Raw genomic sequence first — 26935 nt, forward strand, 5'->3', positions numbered from 1 at the left:
CCCTGTCCTGCGCCAACCGATTCCAACTAGCGCCCGCGAATTTCCTAATTTCATCGCTCCGTCTAGTCTTTTGTCGTTCTCGATTGCCTTTTCCTTCTCTTGGTAACCATTCTGTAACCCTAATGGTCCAACGGTTATCTAACCGGCGCATTACATGACCTGCCCAGCTACATTTTTTCCTCTTGATGTCAATTAGAATATCGTCTATACCCGTTCGCTCTCTGATCTATTAACGTTATGCCTAGCAATCTTCGTTCGATCGCTCTTTGCGCGGCCCTTAACTTGCTCTCAAGTCTCTGCCCCATATGTCAGCACTGGCACAATGCACTGATTGCACACCTTACTTTTCAATAATAATGGTAAGCTTCCAGTCAGGAGCTGGCAATATCTGCCGTATGCGATCCAACCTATTTTTATTCTTCTGTGAATTTCCTTCTCATGATCAGGATTGCCTGTGATTAATTGGCCTAGGTAAACGTGCTCCTTCACAGTCTCTAGTGGCCGACTGGCGATCCTGATCTCTTGTTCCTTTGTTGTTGTTGTTGTTGTAGCCTGTGGCACGTGTGGCTCTTACCCACGATGGGGGATTGGCCAAGAAATGGGTGGATTATTCCAAAATAATATAGAGCATAAATTTCATAATATCTATGCGAATAGCATTGAATAGGGTTTAATTACCGGCTAAAATAAAATCAGAAAGGTGCTGTTGAATGAGGAATAATTAATTTAAAAGTAATAAAACAGTAGAATTTAGCAGGGCATTCATTTAGATTCTGTAAGGAATGTTTGGACAGTGAAGCATGCATCCCTGTGGCTGAATCCCAAAGTGAACGCCCCGAACAAAAGAATTGCAGGTTCTGTCAAGTCCAGGCCAATTCTTCGAAAAGGTATCTCCAACAATCTTTTTCTTAACACAGCAAAGCGGCGGCAAGATAGAAGAAAGGGCTGTATCGTCTCCTCTTTCTCACAAAAAGAACAAAGGGGAGAGGGAACCAAACCCGACCTGTATAAATTGAAATTTAGGCAGGGAATGCGGCAGCGTAATTTGGTGAGGCAGACCTCAAGCATCTTTGTGTAACAAGATTCGCTATGCCAGGGAAATGTCAGGTGTTTATACTCTGGAGAAGCTGTCAAATGTGGGTTTCTGGGTTTCTGTGGGTTTCAAATGTGGTTTCTGTCAAATAGGAGTTTCTACATGTATCCTGTTCACTACTGTTTCTAAGTGAGGTATCGTGACTCCTCTTGGTACTGTATACAGGTCAGCTTAGAATTTTTCCGCTGCTTTTATTATAGCTTCGAGATTGCTGATGATATTCCCCTTTTTATCTTTTAGTGCATACATCATGGTTTGTCCTATGCCAGGTTTATTTTTTATTGATTTCAGGCTGCGTTCATTTTTTACAGCTTCTTCAGTGTTTCTCATGTTATAGTTTCGAATGTCAGTTATTTTTCGCCTTGTTGATCAGTTTTGACAGTTCCGCGAATTGCGTAACGCTGTGCGGCCGCCAGTCCCATACAACCGCGTAGAGCGCAGGACTCTGCGATTCTAGACGTACTGTGCTCACCGCGAAAGGTTAGAAAAAACACCTACATAAGCACAGCAGAGAAGTAGCTACGTGAGGCGGTTCGACCGATAACTGTAGAAGCGTCATTCAAAACAACTAATTGTTCTCCACTTCCGGCGGCGTTTTCTCTACTTCCTTTTTCAATAAAAAAGATGTTGATCCATAAATAGTCTCATAAACAACGCTTAACTTTTTTATTATTCGCTTTTGCTTGCAGTTTGGTTGTTGCCTTGGCTCTCTCCCTTAGTATATCGCTTAATTTCTCAACTCCTCGCGATTTTTGTTTCCAGTTGCCAATTTTGCACGAAAAGTGCTATACAGTTAGGGAAAAAACAGACGAGGTAACGGGCGACAGTCATCTTGCTTATGGATTTAAGGGTTATTGCAGGGTTTCATGATGGACGCTCTTTCGCATTATTTTATTTCCCACCTTATCTAACCCATATCACGTGTATATGGTTCCGGGCACCTGCCAGGGTCGCGGCGAGCCGTAACTCAAGAAAATAATGAAGCAAAGGGAAAAAGTTAAACGCAATTGGCGTTTTCTCCGGCCGCAACTCGTTCCATGAGAGTACAGACCAGCTGAGTAACAGCCGCATCCCTCTCCTGGTCCCAGGATCAGCCTAAACAAAGAAGGTTGAACTAACAAAAGCAACAGCTATGCGCGTGTCGGTTGGATAGATGGTGACAACTGAACGCATCGCGAGTTAATCGCGCGGGTGCCGAATATATGAGAAACCTGTCCTTCACATTACAAGAGGTGCCGATAACTACCGCCGTCTAAAAGGAGTGAAAAAGGCAGCATAATGCTGACCGATGAACAGCTGCCAAGTCTCAATATTGATCTGGTGGCGCTTTAGGAATGTGTGAGGAGTGGTGGCGTGGGTGGGGAGGGGGGGCGCGGGCCCCCCCGGCCCCCCCCCCCCCTGGGTACGTGCCTGGTACCCACTGATGCAGCACGCTATCTTCAAAGCAACGCCATGAGTGTAGTTGTCACTGACAACTCAGGCACACAGACGCCCGAGTAGCCGGGGCAGGAGCTTATCGATCCCCTGCTCTTTCCTCGCACTCCCACCCCCACAACCTTGAGCATTGTCTGGTCTCCAGGAGAATAGGAGTGTTTGCTGTTGAGTAAGAAGTTGGTACATGAGTCCAAAAAAAAAGCAAATTGCGGTAGAACCCACCTCACGATGACTGGCGACGGTATAGTATGTCAGTATGAATCAATGTAGCCACACAACGTATTGCCACCGTCGAAACGAGCTACGTTCGAGGTGGTGTGTACTGCAGCGTGACTCGCGCTTCCCTAAGAACAACCCACGCCACATAGCGTCGACGCCGCGAAACCTGCGCGTGGCCTCCGAGAGGCGTGGTGCACCGGTGCGTGTGAACGCCGAGAATCGCGCCACACGGCAACCGGGCTCTCACGCTTCTTTCGGGTCGCGCTGCGCCATCTCGTGGCACAGTCGAGAAGTCCGCGCGTGGCCTCCGAGAGGCGTGGCGCGCGGGTGCCTCCTGCGAACGCTGAGAACTGTTCCCTCGCTGGCCGCGCACTCGGTGGCACACACTGTTGCGACTTCGGGGTGGAGGACGAAAGACGGACTGTTTCTGCAGACGAAGAAGAAACGAAAAAACTTTAAACAATATTTACAGATAGTGGATGATAGCGTACATGTAGGTGTAAGAGCGCAACAGACCGACCGGGCGGCTGGAAGCGACTCTCTCTCTTCACAATGCGCCGGTTCTCCCTGAAGTCCCCTTTGGCGACTCCTCGTCGGCAGAAACCAGTCGGTGCAGGTGCTGACGTCACTCGCGTCGATTCTTGATTTGTCGCGCAGATGGCTGGGTGCTTCTTGAAGTCCCCCTCGTCGAATTCTTGATTCGTTGCGGATAAGTGGGAGCTCCCGTAGCCTCGATGATAAGCACGTGGTGCACGTAGTATGGCAGCTCCCGTCGCCTCGATGGTAGGCACAAAAGCACCCCCGCCTCCAGATAATACATCCAGAAGTCGAGCTGTTCGACGCGGCATGCGACGTGCTCATTAAGTGACGTCCTTGATGGGGTTAAGGAAATGGCTTTGCCGCCCTTTCATCCGCTGGTCTTTCCTTTGCTTGGATCTGAGAAAGCTCATGTGACCGAAAATCAACGCCGACCACTTCGGTGAAAGTGAGCAGCCTCCCATTGCTCTCCACAATGCCACACCAAACTCCACGGAAACAAACACTCTAACCCCCTCTGCGCTCTCAACAACACCATTACGGTTAGTGTACTAAACACTAAACACGCACCCGATAAAGAGCCCGGGATACAGACCTCTACAAATAGTGCTCTCAAAGAAGAGCCATTCAAAGAGAATGAACAGATAAAGAACAGATTGCAAAGTAATCCCTAACAGTCACTCGGGCAGGCAAGAGACAGCTGAGGCGATCGAAGAAAGCTTATATTTTGCCCTGTCTCGCTCCGAGTGAAATTCTGTCACTTGTCGTTGGATTTACCAACTGGCTGACTTGCGTCAATCACTATCAATCAGGTGATAGAGAAATGTGCGGAATATAACCAACACTTACATATAGCTTTCATTGATTACAAGAAAGCGTTTGATTCAGTCGAAACCTCAGCAGTCATGGAGGAATTACGGAATCAGTGTGTAGACGAGCCGTATGTAAAAATACTCAAAAATATCTATAGCGACTCCACAGCCACCGTAGTCCTCCATAAAGGAAGCAACAAAATCCCAATAAAGAAAGGCGTCAGGCAGGGAGATACGATCTCTCCAATGCTATTCACAGCGTGTTTACAGGAGGTATTCAGAGACCTGGATTGGGAAGAATTGGGGATAAGAGTTAGTGGAGAATACCTTAGTAACTTGCGATTCGCTGATGATATTGCCTTGCTTAGTAACTCAGGGGACCAATTGCAATGAATGCTCACTGACCTCGAGAGGCAAAGCAGATGGGTAGGTCTAAAAATTAATCTGCAGAAAACTAAAGTAATGTTTAACAGTCTCAGAAGAGAACAGAAGTTTACGATAGCTAGCGAGGCACTGGAAGTGGTAAGGAATACACCTGCTTAGGGCAGGTAGTGACCGCGGATCCGGATCATGAGACTGAAATAATCAGAAGAATAAGAATGGGCTGGGGTGCGTTTGGCAGACATTCTCAGATCATGCACAGCAAATTGCCATTATCCCTCAAGATAAAAGTGTATAACAGCTGTGTCTTACCAGTACTCGATCACGTACGGGGCAGAAACCTGGAGGCTTACTAAAAGGGTTCTACTTAAACTGAGGAAGATGCAACTAGCTATGGAAAGAAGAATGATGGGTGTAACGTTAAGGGATAAGAAAAGAGCAGATTGGGTGAGGGAACAAACGCGAGTTAATGACATCTTAGTTGAAATCGAGAAAATGAAATGGGAATGGGCGGGACATGTAATGAGGAGGGAAGATAACCGATGGTCATTAAGGGTTACGGACTGGATTCCAAAGGAAGGAAAGCGTAGCAGGGGGCCGCAGAAAGTTAGGTAGGCGGATGAGATTAAGAAGTTTGCAGGGACAACATGGCCACAATTAGTACATGACTGGGATAGTTGGAGAAGTATGGGAGAGGCCTTTGCCCTGCAATGGGCGTAACCAGGCTGATGATTATGATGATGATGATGACATGCGTCCCATGACCGAACAAGTGTTTGAACCTCTTTCCAGCATCCTGGCCAATAGAAATCTTGCGCTAGCCTAGCTTTGTCTTCTTGATACCGAGGTGACCCGCCCAAGAGAGAGAGAGACAAAAGGGAAGGAAAGACAGGGAGGTTAGCCAGTGTAAACACCGGCTGGCTACCCTGTGCTGGGGATAGGGGTAAAGGGAATAAAAGGAGAAGGAAGAGAGAAGAAAAAAAAGAAAAAAAGAGGGAAAAAATGCACACAGTATCGCGATGCATTCCCATGCGCTAACTCTAAAAGCTGTGGTCGGTACATTTGTGGCACGAGTATAGTTGGTTGTATGTCCGACCCTTGGAATCCTGATATTTCCGGTACTTGAGACCTGACCTAGTGTAGAACGACATATTCCTTCGGGCCACTCCTTCATTCGCATTAATCTGCACCACAGTTGGCGAAGGGTCACTTTTCTGTGCCGCGATAAGCGCTTCTCGTTCAACCCTGCTACGCTGCTCCCAGCAAAATGATGCGGGACTAAGCAGTGAACCTTCCACTTCAGCCCTAGGCGCCCCGTTTTCCCGAGTCTGGAAAGGCTCCTCACCCACTGTCACTGATCCGGTAATTGATCCGCCACAATTCTGAGTCCTCTGCTTTTCATTAGCCGTATCTACCGGCCTAGACTGCCGCTGTGAGCAGGTTACATTGTCAGTTTCCTCCCTTGAAGATGATCTTTCACGTTTCTTTGAGAAGGCGCGTGACCGCGATCGCGTTAATGCCATGCAAGCGAGACTGGTAGAGAACGACCGGCACTCCTTTTCTAAAAGCTGCTCCGATTTGTTTGAAAAAAGATATGAAATGTGTTCGGGTAAACTTGCACTCACGGCTGCCTGCGTTTGCAACCTTCCAAAAGCGCCCTCGAGGGTTACCCCGGCAACTAAATGGCAAGCACGCGTTCTGCTCTAGACCCCGGGAGAAGCACAGGACGGATGAGTAACATCCATGGTGGCGGCGGAATCGCGGAGTGCCCAGCACATTTTCCCGTTTACCATGACATCCTGCACATATGGCTCGAGCAGCCTCAGATTTTCGTCTTACTGGCTAATGCTGGCGAACGCGATTTGCTCCTTGCAATTTGAGGAAATAGGGCCTTCCTTGTTGCAACGGAAGCAGATAATTGGTCTCCCGGCCTCGAACGCGCGCTCTACGTCTGCCTTAGCTTTAGCGGCTGCCTCTGCTAGCCCTCCCTCGCCACCTCAGCCTTAGTCGATACTCCTTTGCTAAACTCGTCGCTCGTAGATGATTTCTTATTCGGCAGAATTGGGTTGCGAGGGAAAAACCGCTTTACAGAATAGTCCTTTTTTTCCTAGCCTATCTTCCTGAATAGGTTTTTCTTGGAAGTTTCGGCACGTGTAATATTCCTCCGCGAGCTACACTGCCTTCTCTAGTTATACCTCTGGGAGCCTGTCCTGCAGCCAAAGTCAAACTTCTTCTGTAAGCACTCGGTAAAACTGCTCCAGTGCTATGCATTCAAGCACCTTGTCGTGGTTGCCATACACTTCTGCACTTTTGAGCCACTCCTTTTAAGTTAGACTTTAACTCGTATGCAAATTCAGTGTGCGACTCACTGCCCCTTTTTGCCTGCCTAAACCGCTGTCGAAATGCTTCGGCAGAGAGGTGGTATTTGCGAAGAAGCGCGGCTTTTACCTTTCCATAGTTCTCGTAGTCTTCTTTAGACAAGCGTGCGAGAACTTCCGCGGCCTCTCCTGGGACAACTGAAAGAAGTTTTTGAGACCAAAGGCTTTTGTCCAGCCCTATCTTCTCACACGTACGTTCGAAATTCATGAGAAAAAGTGCGATATCACCGCCTATCCTGTACGGTAGCATCAGGTCCTGTATTCTCAGTTCAGGCGTATCGTCTCCACCGAAAAGGGGACTTGAACGCGCCGAACTGATTCGAATTTGCTCTATTTCCAGTTCTCTCATTTTAAGAGCGTGATCTCGCTCTTCGCGCCTTTTTCTCTTCTCCTCTGCGTCCTCGCGCCTTTTCTGCTCCTCTTCGAGCATTTCTTTCTCGCTTCTACTCCCAAGAATTTCTCCCCAAACCTATTCGACTTCCTCCTCAGTTACCTCTTCTGCCCTCATAACGTCCAGAATGGCTTTCTTTCGCCTTGCCGCGGCAACCGAAATGCCCATCTCCTGACAAACATCAAGAAGGTCCTATATCCTGAGCTTCTCCATCGCGATCTGACGGCTCGTCGCCGGTTTTGCCTCTAAATTAGCTTTGCTTCCGAAGCAGGAAATCTATGCAAAGCCTGAAGCGAACTAAGATAAAACCACTACAATCCTTTCAGATTACTTGAGCAATTGCCCTTAGCATTTACGCGATGCGAAACGCAAACGTCGGACACTCACTCCTCCAAAGTAGCTGACGCCGGTCGACCTCGTGGCTGCCGTTGAGCGGTGTAGCGGGCGTTATCTGGCTTCGAATCCCACAGCTTGCCATCCACTGTCGTGACTTCGGGGTGGAGGACGAGAGACGGACTCTTTCCACAGACGAAGAAGAGACGAAAAACTTTATACAATATTTACAGATGGTGGATGATAGCGTACATGTAGGTGTAAGAGCGCAACAGACCGACTGGGCGGCTGGAAGCGACTCTTCAGAATGCGCCGGTTCTCCCTTAAAGGGACACTAAAGGTAAATACTAAGTCGACGTGGACTGTTTAAATACCATTTCAGAAACTTTCCCCGGCGAAACAACCTTGCTATGCCGTCTGAGGCAGGGAGTGGCGTTCACGAACGCATACTCCTATCGTTTGGGAATGGCCGAGAGCCCGATGTGCGACTCCTGTGGGTGCGAAGAAACCATCGAGCAGCTATTGTGTAGCTGCCCTCGCTACGATGTACAACGCCTCTCTCTGCGACCGACTTTGCACCGACTGGACTCGAGACCGTTCACTGAGTCAATGATACTCGGACCATGGCCACAGCCGTCACTGGCACGAAAAGCGATTCGTGTGCCTGCTTAAGAGACCGTTTATAGGGTCCCTCTGTGTAGTGCCCCTCCCACACGCAGTGTTTATTCTTTTCCTTTTTTCCTCTTTCTATTCCCCTTTCCCCCACCCCCAGTGTAGGGCAGCAAACCGGGTGCTCTTTTGGTTGACCTCCCTGCCTTTCCTGTCCTTGCTTTCTCTCTCTCTCTCTCTCTTAGAAACTTCGCAACACTTGTTTCAAGCCAAGAAAAGACTTAGTTTACGAGAAAATTGTATCTGAAGGGTCCGAATACCTTTTTCGAAATTTAAATCTCCCGCCACACAACCGGGGGAGTGTTGACGTTGCATACGCCATCACCGTCCTTTGCTTCCGTCGTGGGTAAAACGGCGCCCGACAGACGACGGCACCGAGCCAAGACAGAGTGGCGGACTCACCGTTGCAGCTGCTTGTTGGTCAAGTGGCGTAGACCTTTCGGGCATCCCGCGACACCACATGGAAGTTGAATTCTCTGCTACTTGCAGTTTGTGCGAGTTTCGCAAGCCAGCCAACCAGCGCAGCACTACGCGATCAGGAAAGTGCTGAAACGCGAAAGCGTGGGTGGCGCAGAGTCGAGCGAAAACGAAACCTTTCGACCGCTCGCGTCAATGTCAACGGAAATTTCAATGAGTTCTCTTTTCTAAACATAAAATGGAACTGGACAAGTAGTATTTTATTTCATTCTGTAATACTATATGAGGATGTTTTTTTTGCAATGAGTAGTTGAGTACTTGTGACAGAATTTAACTAAGGAGTGCTTTCGTCATCGGCCAAGTGCTTGAATGTCCCGCGGTAGTCTAATCATGTCCTGCATTTACCTCGATTTCTCGATTATTAAGGCTCTGTTCACGATAATATTGACGCCTTAGAGATTCTCTAGCGCTAATCTATCACTTTAGCTTCACTTAGTATTTGCCTTTAGTGTCCCTTTAAGCCCCCTTTGGCGCCTCCTCGTCGGCAGGAGCCAGTCGGGGCAGGTGCTGACGACACTCGCGTCGATTCTTGATTCGTTGCGGAGATGGCTGGGTGCTTCTTGAAGTCCCCCCTCGTCGAATTCTTGATTTGTCGCGGTGAAGTGGGAGCTCCCGTGGCCTCGATGATGTGCACATAGTATGGCAGCTCCCGTCGCCTCGATGGTAGGCACGTGGTATGTTACAACAATACTCAGTGATCCAAGTTGGCGACGAGTTCATTGAAGAGCGGCACATGCTCAGTGCATTTGTGCGCGGCCTGCTGATGTGTCGGGTTGCTGTCCTTTAGGAACCGTCGTGACGTGCATTCAATTCCGCTCAGCATATCGAACACTTTAAGGGATCTTTTTCGTCACTCTACAGATAGAGCGGCACATTCCGAGTTGCATATACTTAGTGACCCAAGTTGGCATCAAAAACCTTCATTGGGCGCTTGTACGCGTTCGAAAAACCCAAATTCGGTTTCGTCTCACGCGAGCGGCCTACATTGACCTAGGCCGCGATATCGGCGCGGCCTGGATAATCGCGTGAGGCGAAACCGAACGTCGGCTTTACGAACGCCTACAAGACGGCGGCCGAGGGTACAGACCGAGTGGTACATACACAGTGCTGCAAACAGTTTCTTCGAACTTTTTTAAAACTTTTTTGAAATTAAATTGCCTTTATTTCCACAAACATGGTGTGAGCGCAACACATGCCTGACTTTCAACTTCATCAGCTCCACATATCATCATACATTGTACATGTTATTCTTCTGTATAGATAATCACCAGCAGTTCAGCTTGATCCTCGTGGTAGTCTATAGCACGAGCTCGGCTGGAATAAAGCGGTTCCTTTCAAGACAAAGAAAAAACGGCGTTTGCTACCCCGGGCTATACAAGTTCAATGTGATACCTTTTGGACTCTGCAATGCGCCTGCCACCTTCGAACGCATGATCTATGATGTCTTGTGTGGTTTGAAATGGAAACCCCGTCTGTGCTATCCCGACGACATTGTAGTGTTTTCAACCACGCTCTCACAACATTTGCAATGTCTTGATGAAGTCCTTGTCTGTCTTGAAAACGCTGGCCTGCAGCTCAACACACACAAAAAAAGGAAATTTCGCCAGCAAGACCATCATGGTTCTGGGGCACATAGTCGGCAAAGAAGGTATTCGACCGGAACTTGAGAGTCTCGCTACCGTACTCGAATTTTGCCGTCCGCTGTGTCAAAAAGACCTGCGCAGTTTTCTCGGACTTGCTCCTTACTTCCTGCGCTTCACAAGCAACTTCGCTGCACTTGCGGCCCCGCGCCATCAACTCCTTGCCAGTAATGCGCCTTTTGTTTGGTACGACGAATGTGAACGTGCTTTCCTGGCTTTGAAACATGTCCTTACGTCGGACCTAGTAGTGAGCCACCTCGATCCGAGCGCGCCCACCGTCCTTCACACTGACGCTAGCAGTCATGGTCTCGGTGCCATTCTACTGCAACGTGACAACACCTTACGCGAACGAATTTTTTACGACTAGCTTACGTTAGTCGTACATTAACCACTGCAAAAAAGAATTACACTATATAACAGAGCAAGATCGAGTGCCTTGCTGTTGTTTGGGCAGTGCAAAAATTTCGCCCATATCTTCACGGTCGCCATTTCACAGTCGTTACCGACCATAACGCACTGTGCTGGCTATCATCGCTAAATAATTTATCAGGTCACCTGGGTCGCTGGGTGCTTCGCCTACAGGAGTGCGATTTCGTGTCACCTCCAGGGCTGGAAAGAGGCACCAAGACGCCGATGCTCTGTCTCGCTACCCTCTGCCGAATCATGACGATTCACCATCGCCTCCCCAGACTACGTCCCGAGTCCTCTTCATCGGCTTTACCCATCGCAACCCTCGATTGGCTAAGGCCCGACAGCCCATCTGACCTTGTGTCCCACCGACGTATCGACCCATACTGCCGCACTCTTCTCCAACGCATGGAGGGTTCTTCGTCAGCTCCGAACACTCGACTTCGTCAACAACTTATTCAATTCAAGCTGCGCAATGTGGCTTTACAACGCTACATTTATCACATCGATGGCAATAAATGGGTCCCGGTCATCCCATGTTCTCTGCATCGTGAGGTGCTCTAAGCCTTTCACAATCATCCGACGGCCGGTGATCTAGGCTACCACAAGACTTACGACAGAATACGAAGTCGCTACTCCTGGCTTGGCCTGTCTTCATCCATTGCAAAGTACGTTGCATCCTGCGTTCGTTGTCAAAGCCGCAAACGACCGACAACAGCTCCTTCTGGCTCTTTACAACCTCCGCCGCGTACCGCTTCGCCTTTCGAAGTAGGTGGAACATGCTTGTACAGTCCTCTTCCCACGACCTCACAGGACATTCGTTGGATTGTAACGGCCGTAGACCATCTAACACGCTACGCAGAGACAACATCTCTACCATTCGGGACTGCTGCCTAATAAAGGTTACCAGAAAGTCAAGTTAAAGTGATAAAGCAATGTTCTAGAACGTCTAAGGCGTCAATATTATCGCGAACAGAGCTTTAGTAACCGAGAACTTGAGGTAAATGCATGACACTATTTGAGACCCCCCGGCGACATTCCGGTACTAGCCCGATGATGAAGGCACTCCTCATCATAATTTATGTCACTAGTACTCAACTACTCGTTTTAAAAAGATCATTTCATTAGATTATAAAACGGCAGAAAATGCTACTTGTCTGCTTCTATTCGATTCTAAAAAAAAATTACATTTTGACGTTACCCTTGAGTAGTATCGGTGATCGAAAGGTTTCGTTATCGCTCGACTCTGCGCGCTCGACGTTGCGCCGCACGCGCTTTGGAGTTTCAGTTGTTTCGTTATCGCGTCGTGCTGCGGTGGTCCTGCTAACTCGCGAAATTTGCATTTGGAACAAGCAGCGAGAATTCCACGTCCATGTGATGTCGTGGGATGCGCGAACGGTCCGCGGAATTTGGCCAAGGGCAGTTGCAGCGGCGAATCCAACGTTACTTACCACTATGTGCCAACGAGTCAACCTCTCCGTTCGAAGTGGTTAAGTGCCGTACCTCTGCCACAGGGCGCTGGCAAAGAGCCGAAAAATCACGTAGTGTGCTCGCTGCACTTTCGTCCAGAGGATTACGAGTTCAACGCCGACTTACTGAAGTCGCGTGGAGTGCCTTTCAAAGCAGGCCGCCGTCGTAGTAGCAGGCCCCGCGCACTCTCAAGTTCTAGCGATCGCCACAGAGGGCGAAAAATCAACCGCAGCGCGTTCCAGCATAAGCGCGTAAGTGGAGCTACTATAATTTGGTCGCATACTTTAATTTGTATTTTTTCTGCTAGGGGCGCTCAACGCGGCTCAATATTCCGCCCCGTTCCAAAGGGGACGCTCATAACATCCATCCATCCATATTGATCTATAAATGCACGCATAATAACCGTCAAACACAGTTAACGTATAACTTTCTGCAGAATAAACAGACAATTGTTTTTATTAAGCTTACGTTATTAAAGCCTGTGCTTCGTTACTTGAATAAAGGTTTTGAGACCTCACTGACGTGTGATAAGCAGCAGCCCACTGGTATCGATTGCAGTTCGTGCCGTTTATCACTTCAAATTGTACGGCGGTTATATTTGCGAACGGGGTGGCCGTTGCCTTTGTGCAGCATCACGTAGGTTCGTCTTAATTAGCCAACAATAATATCTCAGCCAGTTTACGCATCCGACATTCGATAGCCGCTACCAGACGATCGTGTTTAAAGACGGTGAATTTTGTCAGCTGCGGCGTTTCACTGGCGTAATGGGTACATACACGGCTTCCGTCGTCAGTGGTCTGCCGCGTAATGACGGGTTGCTTGAAAAAAATGTGCTAGCTAGCGTGAAAACTCGTCGCTGGAACCGAGCACAGTCTGTCTGGAAACTACCCAAGAAAGCGGATTAACCTTGCAGCTTCTTGGTGTGTGCACCGGTGAGTCAAAAAACACTGCTTCGCATTTTCAACTTTCAATTTCTTCGGGTGCAAGGCGGGTAAAACAGATTGCTGTAGTCATTTTTTTTTTCAACGTGGAAAATCGTAATAAAGTTATTGCTCTTTAAATGCAATTCAAACAAGGCTCTTGTTATTTTGCCTCGTTGCTAAAATACCTAACACGGAGTACAGTATAAAAAATAAATAGTTTTGGCTGTGTCTGCATGACTGATACACTGCGATAAATTCGCAGCAAATTAGTGCAAGTGTACTTCCGGTGATACAGTTGGATTAATATCATTTTATGCATAATAAAAATACTGTGTTTATTGACTAGTAACTGGCAAAAATTTAATTGAGGCTTCAAAAAGCACAGCCCGCACAAGGACACCATTGAAAGAAATGCACACTCAAAACAGTGTTGTGTGTGTTTTCTGTCATGGAGCGTTTTGTGCACTGTTCTTTGTCATATATGAATCACAAACTCACCCACGTTTCCACCATAGTAACTGAGGCTTTCTTTTGACTCCAGCCTTCAAGATGCTGCTCATATTTGATCACCACTTTGGACTCTATTGTCTCTGGACGTACAAGTCACCAGTGAATGTGTCACCACAGAGGCAGAATACTCGCAAGGTATGTTTCTGAACACTTCAACTAGAGCTGGGACTTGTTCATTTATTGGACAAACTTTTGTTTCACCATTCCTTGCTTGCATGTTTGTCATGGCTTCATGATTTCTCTTTTCAGGAAGAAGGACAAAAGAGAGATTATTGGTTTGCAAGCTGCCCACGCCAAGCCATAAGAAGCTCAACGGACACCATAATAACAACAGGTCCTCTTAAACTACATGCCTCACCATGAAATGTTTGCAAGCTTACCAGATAGAGTGCTGTGAGCCCTATCAGGAAAGCAACAGTCTACAGTTTTGTATCGTACCGAGCGGCGATGCTAAAATTTGACAGACAAGCTTGCTTGATTTTAAGGGCATTTTATGACAATCAGAGAAGTAACAAGTTAAGTCCCAACTTGTTACTTTTCTTGTCATGTAGCAAGCTCCTACTTGGTGATGCACAAATTCCGTCATTTGCTATTTGAAAATCAGATTGACGGGCATTACCAACAAGTATCACATGCTCCTTCAAGGCTTTGATTTGTTACATGAAACTGCAAAGAATTTTAAAGCCTTCAAAACCGCTCAGTGCAATTTTCAGGAAATGATGCTTCATGTTCACTGAAACTCTGGCAGTCACTCATCACTTTATTATTCTATTTTTTGCTTAAAGTACGCTCAGGGCCGTATGCCATTAAAGAAGGGAATGGTTACAAAGCAGTAGAGTAAAACAAACAAACAAGAACTGTGAGTTTTGGTATACAATAATTCTCCTAATTATACAATGTTAGCTAATGTATTGCAAAAAAACGTTTGTTGTCGGTGATGGCCAGATACTTGAGAGAAGGTGGTTCCATTCCTGAGATGTACGGGAGATGAAAGATTCAAAGTAAAACTTCGTGTAGCAAGAATAAATCCCTGCGTTACTGCGATTATCGATGCAGTAACGCAGGGATTGCGATTGGACTGCGATGATCGATGCAGTTTGAAGTGTACTTGAGGCCATGGTATGAAGTCGTCGTGAAGTGTGGTATAACGGAAAATTTTATGAAATAGCGAAACATGTCGACAAGCTAGGGAAATAAGTGCTGGTTAGCTTCATTAAGGTTATACTCGCGGTACAGTTATAATTAGAAAGAATGATACGAGCAGAGTTATTTTGTACTAGTTCAAGTGAAGTAGTAAGACTAACGCGACTGGGATCCCATATTGCAGATGCATATTCAATTTTTGAGCGTATTAGCATCTTGTAAAGGTGTAGTTTTAAAGTAGACAGCGCTTTGGAAAAGTTGCACTGTAAGTACCCGAGCAGGTGAATTGCATTGTTAATGACATACTCTATATTGGTCCAATTTAGTTTATTTGTGATGTGTACACCAATATATTTATAGGACATGATGAAATCTAAGGGAGCATTGTTAAGGTAGTAACTGATAGGGTTAGAATTAGATCTGGATATTGCATTTTTCATTTGCAAAGATCAGTAACTAGGCTAGCCCTGCACCGTAAGAAATGGCTAGAACAGACAACTTCACACAACTGGCCTACTCCACACTTCTCAAACGCGATGAACCAATAAAATCGATTTTTCTTTCTCTTCAAACAGCAGATGACATACCTGAGGACAGTGTGTTTTTGAAATATACTCGAAGTTTGGCTTAACATTCAGCCAATCAACAGTGGACGAGCAAGGGAAGCCTCAGCGTGGGAACTTATCTTCGTCACCGCCATCACAAATATGTTTGATTTTTGAAACGTTGGCTACAAGCTTAGGCTTCCCTTGCTCACCTCTGTTACTCAACTGACGTGTTCATCTCCTTGTAACCTTTTTGCATTGTTTGAACATGCAAACCGAGATGTTGTTTTCAACATGAAACCGTAAATTGCATTTTACAAGGATCCGTAAGCATTGATTGGGCATACTTATATGTTTATTTAGTGTCCATGTTTACACGCAATATTGGCAGAGGTCCTTGTAAGCACTGTCGTCTCCATAACGTTCCTCGCCTTCCTACGAGTACTCCACTTGTGGCAAAGCCTTTACTGCTGCAGCTGAACACTAAATGTGCAGTAGAAATATCAAGAACACACAATATGTGATCTAAAATTTAGCATAACGTTTTTTTTTTCCTCTAGACTTCGCGCCTATCGCCAATGTGTTATGAAAACAATGCGACATTGCGACTCGAGCTTACCTTACTGACAGTACATGTTTGCTGAGCACTTCTTATGTTTCTTTTTTTAATCTAGCTGAAATTGTCGAAGGCAGACAACATACATATAGTATGGAACACGCCAAACAGCACTGTATGCAACACAAGTACTAGTGTAGGCGAACACAATATCGTTGTCCTTGCTTCAGCGGCACGCCAAACGCGATGAGAAAACTTCGCTCGAATTCAGCTTTCAATTCCGTTAAATAGATTACTGTCTGGGTTTCTGTATGTTGTAAACTCGGTAACTGACAGCATTAGCTCTACCTGACCTGTGCGAAAATTGTGGTCATGTACTGCTTTATTCACGATTGACAATAAACAATGTAAGCTTACTTGTCTAGCGTGTTTCTTTTTTTCTTTTGCCAGTTGAGGTCTCTCGGTCATCTGGCGATATAATAAAGGTATCGATAGTCATTTTAGAGTATCGTACACACGAACACCGCTGCGAGAGCGGTAGCAAAACACCCAAAACCAGCGAGCGGGCAGCACAACGAACCCCACCAGTCGCTACTGTAGCGGCCATATTGCTAACTACGTAATGATGGTGATAATAGTGCCAGCGCCATCTCTAGGTCGCATACTTTAGTTCGCAACGCCACCGCTACTATTATTTCCGTTGATCTGTGGAAGATACAGTGGGCCTCTTCGATTTTCGCAGTTCTGGCAGCCCGCTGGTAGCCAGACGGCAGCCAGCTAGCTCCGGTTCTGACAGGAAGTCACGTGGGCTGGGATCCCAAGACAACCCAAACCTGCCCGAAGTTTGCAAAATCGAACGCCGGCACAGCTGGCCAAATGTAAACATGCTACCAGCATGGCAGCGCCCGTCGAGGCCAACGCGCGCTCGGCGTAGTCGGCCCATTTATGCGTTGCCACCTTGAAAATGTATAGTTGCATTCAGGAATACGATCGCTTTCGCGCGACTCGTCGCAGGACGCCTACTGGGCCAACCTCGCCTTGCGCAGCGCAACAGATGGCCTCCGACGCGGCAGATGACAAGACGCGAAATCGTGATTGTATTAGCCCCGAGAAAGAGGAATGGCGCCCTCTCGCGAGTGACGTCACGGCCAGGACGCCGCTCGCTCCGGCTCGCTCGGCTGCCGCGCGCGCTCGTTCCCTTCGTGTATGCTTGGGGTATAGGTGGCTCGAGCCGTACGTATTGAAGAATAAGTCGGCTTCTTTCAGCTGCAATACCTTAACCACAGTTTCTTCTTCAAAAGCGTGTGAGTCGAGAAACTTTGCGACTTGGATATCGCAAGCTAAGTAGCGTTAAAGGGGTGTACAAGTTTTTGCAATGCATATATGCGCCGTGTCTATCGGTAAATTTTGACTAAAAAAAGAATATCTGCAAATTCAACACGCGAAGTTGTGTATGATGCTTCGCTAAACACTTAACATTCCTTTAGTATTTAGCTATGAGAGGTATTGCATTTTACGTGGAAGAAAAATTTGGTACTTGGCGTCAACATGTTATCCGATGTTAGAAAGACACTGCCCAGCGAAGCTGTCATCATGATTCCTATTACTCTGGTGTGTTGTTCTATTCAAATATGGCCATTCATTAATGCGTAAAAAAAATAGTTAGGCGCGCATTTCTTATGAAAATGTTTGCTGCTACTTTCATCCCCCTCTGAAACAGGCCTCCAAAAAACGAATTGCTCATGGCTGCTAACACGACGGCGTGTCATGTAGAGTATTTACATAGTTAATTCACAAACACCATAGTAGCAATCACCTGAGAGAAAAGTTTCGTTGTTTAGATCAACAGCCACTCAATTGAAAGTGATGAAATGTATCATAGTGGCCCTCAGTAGCCTTTATCGACAATATGGCACACCCCTGATCACGTAACGGTAGCAATCGACTGTCCGTATGGCGAGGCACGCTATGTTCGCGAAACCCATCAGTTCACTTCAACTTCGAATTAAAACCATAAAGCATTTTTTTACAGCGCCAACTGGAATGGCTAAAGTATTCTCGAGCTACTACTACGCAGCTTAGATTGCCTACAAAAGGAAAATTCAAGCACCTTTTGTCTGACCATGTCTCGATCCAGCGTTATTTAATTATACAAACGGATAACTATTCGCTTCGTCGGTACTTAAAAGAGAACCTTGCAGGCTAATTTAAGTTTGCTCCAATCCAATCGCAAACATTCATAAAGAAAGCACCACAAGCCTTTTACTTGATTTACTTTTACTTGATTTCTGACCCTCCACAGGGGGAATTTCGATATCTTCAATATGTCCCATACTACTAGTCATTGACGCTTCGACTGCTTTCTGGCTGCAGCTATGCGGTCCAGCAGGCATACTTCACTAAAAAAATTGGGCCTAGCAGCCTGTGTCAGTTTGCCAAACAGATTCGTCATGTATATTCCTCAAGCAACAAGCACCAGTAAATTTCTCAAGTGAGTTTGATTTGATTTGATTTATTAATTTCGATTTACACACACACATGTACAGAGGAGTGGTAAATGGAGGTGGATGAGGGAAAAAAGCCGCACAGACGCGGCTTGAGGTAATCTCACCCTCTTAGGTACAATATGGCTGCATGGGGTAACACATCAAGCGCCATATAAATTACATTTATATAGTGGCCATAAAACATTGCAGTTATACAATATATGAAAGTACAGTGAAATACTTCCATGATAACAATGCAAAACACACTGCGGCATTGAAATAAATAAATGATATACACTTGGTAACATAGATAAAAAAGAGGAACATGCATTATTAATCATTAACAAACGCGCTCTAAAGAGGTGAGTTGAACGTGTAGCACGGAAAAGGGAATATATATTGGTACATTCCTATTTGTACTCTGTAAATAGCTGTAAGCCTTCATTAACTTTACTTCAAATTTCCGCCGCTTAAAAAAAATAAACACGTGAAGAACCGCCTAATGTTGACAAGCAGTTAAAGAAGCAAGTGAGGCGTGTAGAAACTAAGCTCCATTATTAGTTAAGTCACCGTGCTACTGCCGAGCGTTTCTGTGAGGAAATGCAAAAATTCGATATTATACCATGAACTACTCGTCGTGAGCAAACCTGTTTTAGCGGAATAAAATCAACGTAACTGCTGTAGAAGTCATATATAGCCAGATTTGTGACATACTTGTTGCACCGCGGCAGGTATGGTATCATAACTGGATTCCTATAGGCTATGCTTTTGCGATTGTCTATCCGCGTATGAAAAACCCGCAATGGGCTGGTCTGCGTCGCTTCGGCTGGCACTGTAGCGTTGCCTTCGAGAGCTGCATTGTTGTCTAAGAAATTAGCTCTTTGAATAAATGTTCGCAAAGGAAGACGTCATAAAAATATATTTGAGACGACCACCATAAGTATACAAGCAGAGAGAACGAGGGCGAACAAACGAAAACACCGCAGAAAGCGCCCGTACAACGCACGAACTGTAGCAGACGACATGCGCGAGCCCGTGCCCTGACGTCACGCGAGCGGCGCTCGCAGCGCCGCTCGTGTTCGTTCTCGGCAACGTTCTTAGACATACTTCAGTTTCGCAGCTCCCTATGCGAGCCCATTGGCCGACGTGGCCGAAACGGGTGTCACTGAAACTACCGGCGCTGCAGTCGCGTCTTTCGTCATGCGCCGCGCGTCGTCTGCTCCTGCTGCGACGCGTCGTTTGCACCAACAGGCCTGTAAACGCTTATCCGTCGGTAAATGTAGTTTAGATACGCAGTATGAGTTTTGTGACAAACCTGCCGCGCGTAAGTAACGGGGACTTCACGGTGTCTGTGCACTATCGGCGCTGCAGTGACACATCTCTCACGCAGCGCGCATCGTCTACTCCTGCGATGTCATCTCTGCGGTGGGTCGTTTTCCCCAACTGGCCTGTGCCGTTTGCTCTTTGACGACTGTGTTTTGGCTGCCCTAACAATATTTTATGCCAAGGACCTTTGAATGACATGTCTAGCTAGTCTTTAGAAGCTGCAACTACACCGCAAATGAGAGGTCGTGCACTGCGATTCCGCTTTTCAATCAACTTTTTCCCTATAAAAGCGCCACGGTGGTCCCTTCAGCGGGGGCTTTGTTTTTTGCTGCTTATTCTTAAGATGTGTATTCATTAAAGACGGCGAGCGCCTGTGCAGACGTAGGGACATTAACGCATCACGCCCAGCAGTCGCTTGAGACAACGCTGTGGTGAATTGATATCCACCCCCGTCAACGCTTCGCCTAATAAATTTAATTGACACATGTATTTTTTATAGTTGTCCGCGGATATTATGGGACGTGCAAATGAGTTGGAAGTGATCTGTGAGCAGTGACAAGGACGAAGTTAAATACTATGAATATATTCATGTCAAAGCTTAATTCATTTTCTTTTTGACGAACAAAACAAACAACAAACACAGTGACACTTTTTATTTACTTTGTGCACAGAAAAGTAATTTTGAGCTACTTTTGCTCAAAGCAATTTTGCCCTCTTTCTGGCTGCTTGCACCTGCTCTGTCAGCGAGTTATCGACGCCAATCAGCACAGGTTATATATGAAATAAACTACGCTAGCTCACCTGTCCATATTTGTGCTTGAGCAAATGGTTGCGTACACACTTCAGTGCATGTGGCACATCATACAGGAAATAAAGGTACGCGCTCTCAGGCAGTCATGGATGTGGAATCTTGTGAGAAGGTGAGGTTACGCCGCCGCTGATTCCCATCTGCTGCCACATCGAGCGATTGTTCCCAGCCCCGTCACTGACTACGGCGATCACCATAGCACCATGTTTATGCAATTGCATTACTGCTTGCAACACCAGCTCTGCTAAAATCTTGCCAGGCGCAGCACCTTTCGTGGCAAAGGTGGCAATCGGTTGCACCCAGCTCTCCAGAAGTGGTACGAACATCAGCACGAGCGCATGATCTGCAAGTTGGTCAGTTCCTTCATTTGAAATACCGCCGTAGTCCACAAAACCATCAAGTTTGAAGGTTGACTTGTTGAAATCGTACGCCTGGCTTAACTTAATTTCATCCAAAATCAGTGTGCCGAATTTCTTCCCATCTGCTCTGTTGCCCAGCTGTTTTCCAATAGCTTCCATACATAGAGGATTGAAGCATGGTATTCCTTTCAGTATTTGTGTGAGACGGCTCAGGGAGGGCAAGGGCAGCATCTTCATGTCAGACAGAAGCTTATATGCTCGAGGGCTCGCTATCCTCAGCATTAAACAATTTAGAAGCCAGTCCGCATTGTACCGCGCGCCACACGAAGACTTTGCTTTCAACTGTTTAAACGATGTCATAAATGCAAGTCGCTGCAAAGGCGGAAGTTCGGCTAACGCTTCCTCGATTCTGTTATCGGGCATTTCAGAAAGCCTTTTCTTCAGAGCCAAAATTTCCTTCTTTTGCTTTTGATGCGCAGCAGCCGCCCTAAGCAGCCTCTTCTTCACATTGCGTAGTTTCTGATATCGCTTGAGCGTTGCGCTCGGAGCCTTAATGCTCAGTCGAAGTTTCCTCTGTAGACGAAGACAACGCGCGCAGACTAGTTGCTTTGTAAGTACATTGCACTGCTTGTGATGCATATTATCTGATGTCGCCGTGTCACGCTGGGCTGCTTTCACGCCCGCACACATGTTCAAGCTCTCTGCTTCTCTCAGGATTCTTTCCACACTTGCAATGCTAGTCGCAGCTCGAAATAGCCTCTTGTGAATTTTGCTGTAGCCGTTTAAGTGCCATCCTCTTCAAGCACAACAGTTTTCATTACTCGCAGATGCCCGGCTACCAGTTGCCTCATATAAAATACTCCACATCGCTTCTGTGTTGCGTCGTCCTCAACAATTTCGAACTTCCAGAGCGCAGAAGGCAGTGTCACGTACGTGAGATCGTTGAGCGCAAAGTGTGTAGCGCATATTTCTGAAGTTCCTTCATCCAAGCCCAATAGCAGGTTTGAAGTTGAAGTGTCACTACAAGCTTCGCTCGATGTAGTTGCCGGCACTTGCGCTCGTTCTTTTGGTGGACGTCCCTTTCGCTTCACATTTTTTGGCTTTGAGATGTGCTCAGGCAGCCCAGGAAAGAGCCGAGGAAGTGCGCCGGGAGCAAGCATCCATTTCCCGCGAGGAATCATTATTTCTTTGTTACCCACAACATGCTTGTAGTATTTCAAAATGTCGTCGTCCTCAAAGTGGCGTTCACACACTTTTGATTTGTTTGTGAGGCGTTTGTCTTTTCGGTGTAGCATGCGCTCCCAACTTTTAAACTCTCCAGCGTCTTGCGGCGGTGCGAAAAAATGGTGACCAGCGGCATCGTGTCTAAGGCCGCTCGTGCAGCCGGGGGCAAAACAGCACGGCATAGGGAACTTCTTGCTGTCATGAGATGCGGAAACGCTTCTTCAAGAAGCTTTTCAAGAGAGCAAATCGCGACACATCACACAACACCTACAAAACGGAGAAGGATAGCGACTGACGGTGCAGCGCAACAAATATGAAACCAGAAGTGAAAGCAGAAGTCAAGTTTCAAGTTCCTTACCAGAAACGCACTAACAATACATAGCTCAGATATCACAATATTTCACAAAGAGGTTCAAAATTAAGAACTGTGAAATAACTATTTCTCGAAATATAAAACAGAAACTACCAGAAATGACGCAACTGCTATCAGAAACGAAACAAAAAGTGACGAAAGACGCGATCGCAGCGCCGCTAGTTCGCGTGACCACCACTTCGGCCATCTCCCGAGCGGAGCTGCGAAACTGAAGTATGTCTAAGAACGTTGGTTCTCGGGGCTAATAGGTCATGGAGGAAGGAAATTGACGAGAGGCCCTACCCCCGCCGCGCGCTAGGAAAAAAGTGTGGAGGAAATGACGTAGTAGGTTCTCCTTTGTTTTGCAGTTTTTTTTTATTTATTTGCTCTACCGGTCACGCCTTTCGGGCCACAATGGCGGCTTTGTTATGGTTAAGCGCGCTCACACTTGTTGCTCTGAGGTTTCGTACCGTGGTAAAGACGCCGTGCGGGCAGGTTTGCGTTGGTCTCCGTGTTTTCTTGCGGTGTGTTATGTGGGCCGTGCTCTCCCGGATGTTGCTGTGGCCAAGTGGGACAGGACGAACTAAAGTTCGTGAAATGAACGCGCATGCAACGCTGTACGCAATGTACCTCGCCATGGCAATCGCAGCGGACGAAGGAATATCCGCGGGAAATTTTGCCCTCTTTGGCGGAATCATGCTAACGTGCCATAGCAGGCCGAAACCGATGCGTTTCAGAATCTGCACAATGAACGCCTTGCAGGTCAGCGATTCCTGCTTTTGACAGCGCATATGGTGTATTTGCGGCACGTATAACGTACGTTATGAATTCATAGTTTTGTGTTCAGTAACAAGTTGCTTTTGTGCATATTAAAACACACCTTGCTTTATCGTTGCTTGTTCCTCGCAGTACTCGCGACAGCACAAAGTCTTTTAAGCAGAGCGCGTTCGAGGCTCATGCACACCTGCGCAGGTGCACCTCAATACACGTGCTGATAAAGCGTCACGCAGAATATGTGCATATTGCTGCCCTCAGCACCGTGCGCCTGCCAGCCGACGCTTCATCCTGGAAAATGGGGAAGAAGCGGCTGTTTTGGCTTAAGGAACGAATCCTCCCTACCGCAGGCGTATCTTATTGTGCGCGCGAGGAGTGCAGGGAAGTGAAGGTTAGCAGATGCGCTGCAAGTGTGAGCAAGGCTCCAAAGAACGTACGCCTGCGAACACATCAAACGGCTGTTCCATGGTCGCACGTAGGCCGGTTCTACGCGCGTACTGTTCTGCACCGTGCGCCGGCTATCGCAAAACTTTGGTTCCGTGAAGCTTCACTTACCGTGGTAAGAAGGCACCTCAGGTAGCAGTCGCTGAGTCAGAAATGACATTCTGCCTCCTCGCCGGTGCGCTGATCGTAGTGATGCGCGACCACCCGAATTTCGTTCAATAAAGCACGACGATTCCTCAAGCGAGAATGTGTTTGTGCTCATAAACTCCAAATATATCGCAAATTGGTCGGTGTGTCGTACGTGTCTCCAGTGCGTTCTTGCAATGCAGTGAGAATGCGTACATTTTTTAGCGTATTGCCAGACGTCTGGCTCGCAAGTCCGTCTGAGAGCCTCAGGAAGCACAAGCTGAGAAAAGCAAGTAGAAGGCAGCGATATAAAGGTGACCTTCTTTTAAAAACACGCAAGAACTGAGCGGCGGCCGGTACCTGTGGTTGATGAGAACAGTTCAGTTGGCAAGCCTTATAAGGCATGTCTATTTTAGTAAAAGTCGGTAAAAGCGACCGATTCGACCTCACTGCCAAATTTGCGAAGTTCATTATGAACTTCCTTCAACACGAATTTGGCAATGGTAATGCAATGAGACATCTCGACTGTTGAGTATTGCTGCGGAGCGCGCGCGTCTGAGCAACATGGTTGCGCGCAGCGCGGCGTGGTTTCGCAAGAAATGTAAACAAGAGAGGCCAATGTGTCGTTGTCAGGGTCATCCATTGCAACGAGCGTCGAAGTTGGCGTCATAAAATAAAGAACCAGCTTATCGTCGCGCACTTTCCCTTCCACTAGCCACCATAGTTCCGCTTTCGCGCTGCTGTCGGCTCTGTCTTGGTTCTGTTTCTAGCCGCGCGTTTGTGTTTTGTGCAGAAAAGCCGTAGCGCCGTCTGCGGGGGCCGTTTTGCTCACCGACGGCGCAACGTCACTATGATACCGTGACGTCAACACTCCTCGATCGGAGGGCGGGTGATTTGAACTGCGCTAGACGTACGCGGACGCTTCAGAACTCATTTTCTCTTAAAATAAGTCTCTTCTTCGCACGAAACAAGCGTTTCGAGGCTTCTGGGATGGTATTTCAAGAGTCCACGTTGACTTAATATTAACCTTTAGTGTCCCTCTACACAACATTTTCATACGCCATGGCGCTCCGCACGTTCCCCTCAGCGACCGCGGCAGAGTGTTCCTCTCTTCTATCCTTACCGAAGTTCTGCGCGCCTCAAACTCAATTCACAGGACGACTTCCACTTACCATTTGCAGACCAACGGCTTGAAGGAGCGTTCTTGTCGTACCCTCTCCGACATGATTGCGATGTACATCCGCCCCGATTACACGAACTGGGATGCAATCCTGCCATTCGTGACATTCGCCTATAACACGGCTACGCAACGTATACCACCGGCACCCGCCGCGGTTGCTCAGTGGCTATGGTGTTAGGCTGCTGAGCACGAGGTCGTGGGATCGAATCCCGGCCACGGCGGCCGCATTTCGATGGGGGCGAAATGCGAAAACACCCGTGTACTTAGATTTAGGTGCACGTTAAAGAACCCGAGGTGGTCAAAATTTCCGGAGTCCCTCACTACGGCGTGCCTCATAATCAGAAAGTGGTTTTGGCACGTAAAACCCCATATATTATTATTATTATTATACCACCGGCATTTCACCTTTTTTCCTCGTCTGTGGCCGTTCACCAAGTTTCGTTCTTGATGCATCGTTCCTTTCGACCCCTGTACACCCAGCAGCTCCTTTCTCGGAACAGATTCTGACTTTCAACTTCATCATCTCTACATATCATCATCCATTGTACATCTTCATTTGTATAATCAACACCAGCAGCACAGCTCGATCCTCGTGGTAGTAGCAGGAGCTCGGCTGGAATAAAGCGGTTTCTTACAATACAATTTATGTGGATTTAAGGAAAAAGTTGCACACAGCCACTTCACGGGCCTTAAAATCCAGTCTCGGGGCAGCAGTGGCAGGCACAGGCACTGATTCAGGATAGACAAAACAAACAAGACATTGTAATAGGATAGAATGTTGGCTTCAACTTGTGTCAGAAAAGAAGGAAGAAAATTTCAATATTCTAAAAACACCACAAAAGACCAAGGCGATGAGCACAACGAGAAGGTGAAAGCGGCAGCCAACGTTTCGACAAGCGGACTTGTCTTTCTTTAAGGAGACATGCTTTCCTCGCCACAGTACAACGAGACGTTCATTTGAGGGATCGCCAGCTCTTAGTGCGCAGGCGCGAGTAAGAGCGGGCGCGAGAGAGAAAACGTGGGGGCTTTTGCTCCTTGAATATATGACTATGCCTAGGCACTTCGGAGGAGGTTTCTTAGCGTGCATTGTATTCGTTTGTCCCTACACATGCCGGCATTGCGGGGTGCGGTCGAATTACGCTCAGCCGCTGTCTGCCCGCGCGGTGAGGCAGTGGGCGCGGAGGCCCCATTTGGTGATCCCTGTGTCTAAAGTGGCAATGTTCTGACTGGTGTTGTATAAGTCGCGGGTCGCTTTTTAAAGCGACAGCTTTACTGGCCGCGAACTTGCGATTTCGCCGTGGTGGTGCCCCGAGGAGGCACATGACGTCACAACGCGGATATTTCTCTCTCTCTCTCTCGCTCCCTAGTCATTACTGCGCATGCGCCACTAGTAGCACCGAGCCACAGGCATTCCGCCGCAGCGCAGCGCCTTTCCGCCGCTTGGTATGACGTCACACCGCGTTCCTCGTCGTTGCGCTCGCCTCCGCTCGCTTCGCCAGCTGCGTCGCATGCCTGATAACACGTCGGAGTATTGAAAAGGAGAGCTCGCGTGCGCCGCAACCACAGCTGAGGCGGCAGTATGGACGGCGACAATTCTGATAAGCCGGAGGAGGCCTAGCTGGAATCGACATTGGGACGAGATGAAGAAAAAACGAATCGCCCAGGAAATAGACAACCAGCGCACCGAACGACTGGCTAAACGCTGCAGCATAGCTAGACAACCAGACTAACCTGAACTTGCAATCAAGATTAACCAAGGCTAACCATGCTATGCCTTCTTTAATTCGCTACGTATATCCTGGCATTGCCGAGCTAAGCCACTCCCATTTTTTTCGTCGCGACTATAGATTGGATTTTTTACAAGCGCTGCTCCAAGAGGGCACATATGTGTAACCGGCAAACGGAGGCATCACTAGGAGAGCAACCGCGGTTATATA

General features: G+C 47.4%; 2 protein-coding genes and 1 long non-coding RNA gene across 4 annotated transcripts in view; 2 read left to right on the forward strand and 1 right to left on the reverse strand.

The window, feature by feature from the left end:
* GEFmeso (Guanine nucleotide exchange factor in mesoderm) overlaps nt 1-26935 on the forward strand; it is a 380310-nt gene that overhangs the window by 171451 nt on the left and 181924 nt on the right. The window lies entirely within an intron of this gene.
* The window catches only part of LOC139047378 (uncharacterized), a 64032-nt gene that overhangs the window by 36222 nt on the left and 875 nt on the right, over nt 1-26935 (reverse strand). The gene's annotated exons all lie outside the window — the stretch shown is intronic.
* On the forward strand, nt 12836-16612 carry LOC139047319 (uncharacterized). The gene is made up of 3 exons (XR_011507092.1): nt 12836-13174; nt 13707-13810; nt 13925-16612. It is a non-coding gene; the product is annotated as an uncharacterized lncRNA (long non-coding RNA).

The sequence above is a fragment of the Dermacentor albipictus genome, chromosome 7 (assembly GCF_038994185.2).
Source record: "Dermacentor albipictus isolate Rhodes 1998 colony chromosome 7, USDA_Dalb.pri_finalv2, whole genome shotgun sequence".
NCBI classification, from domain to species: domain Eukaryota; kingdom Metazoa; phylum Arthropoda; class Arachnida; order Ixodida; family Ixodidae; genus Dermacentor; species Dermacentor albipictus.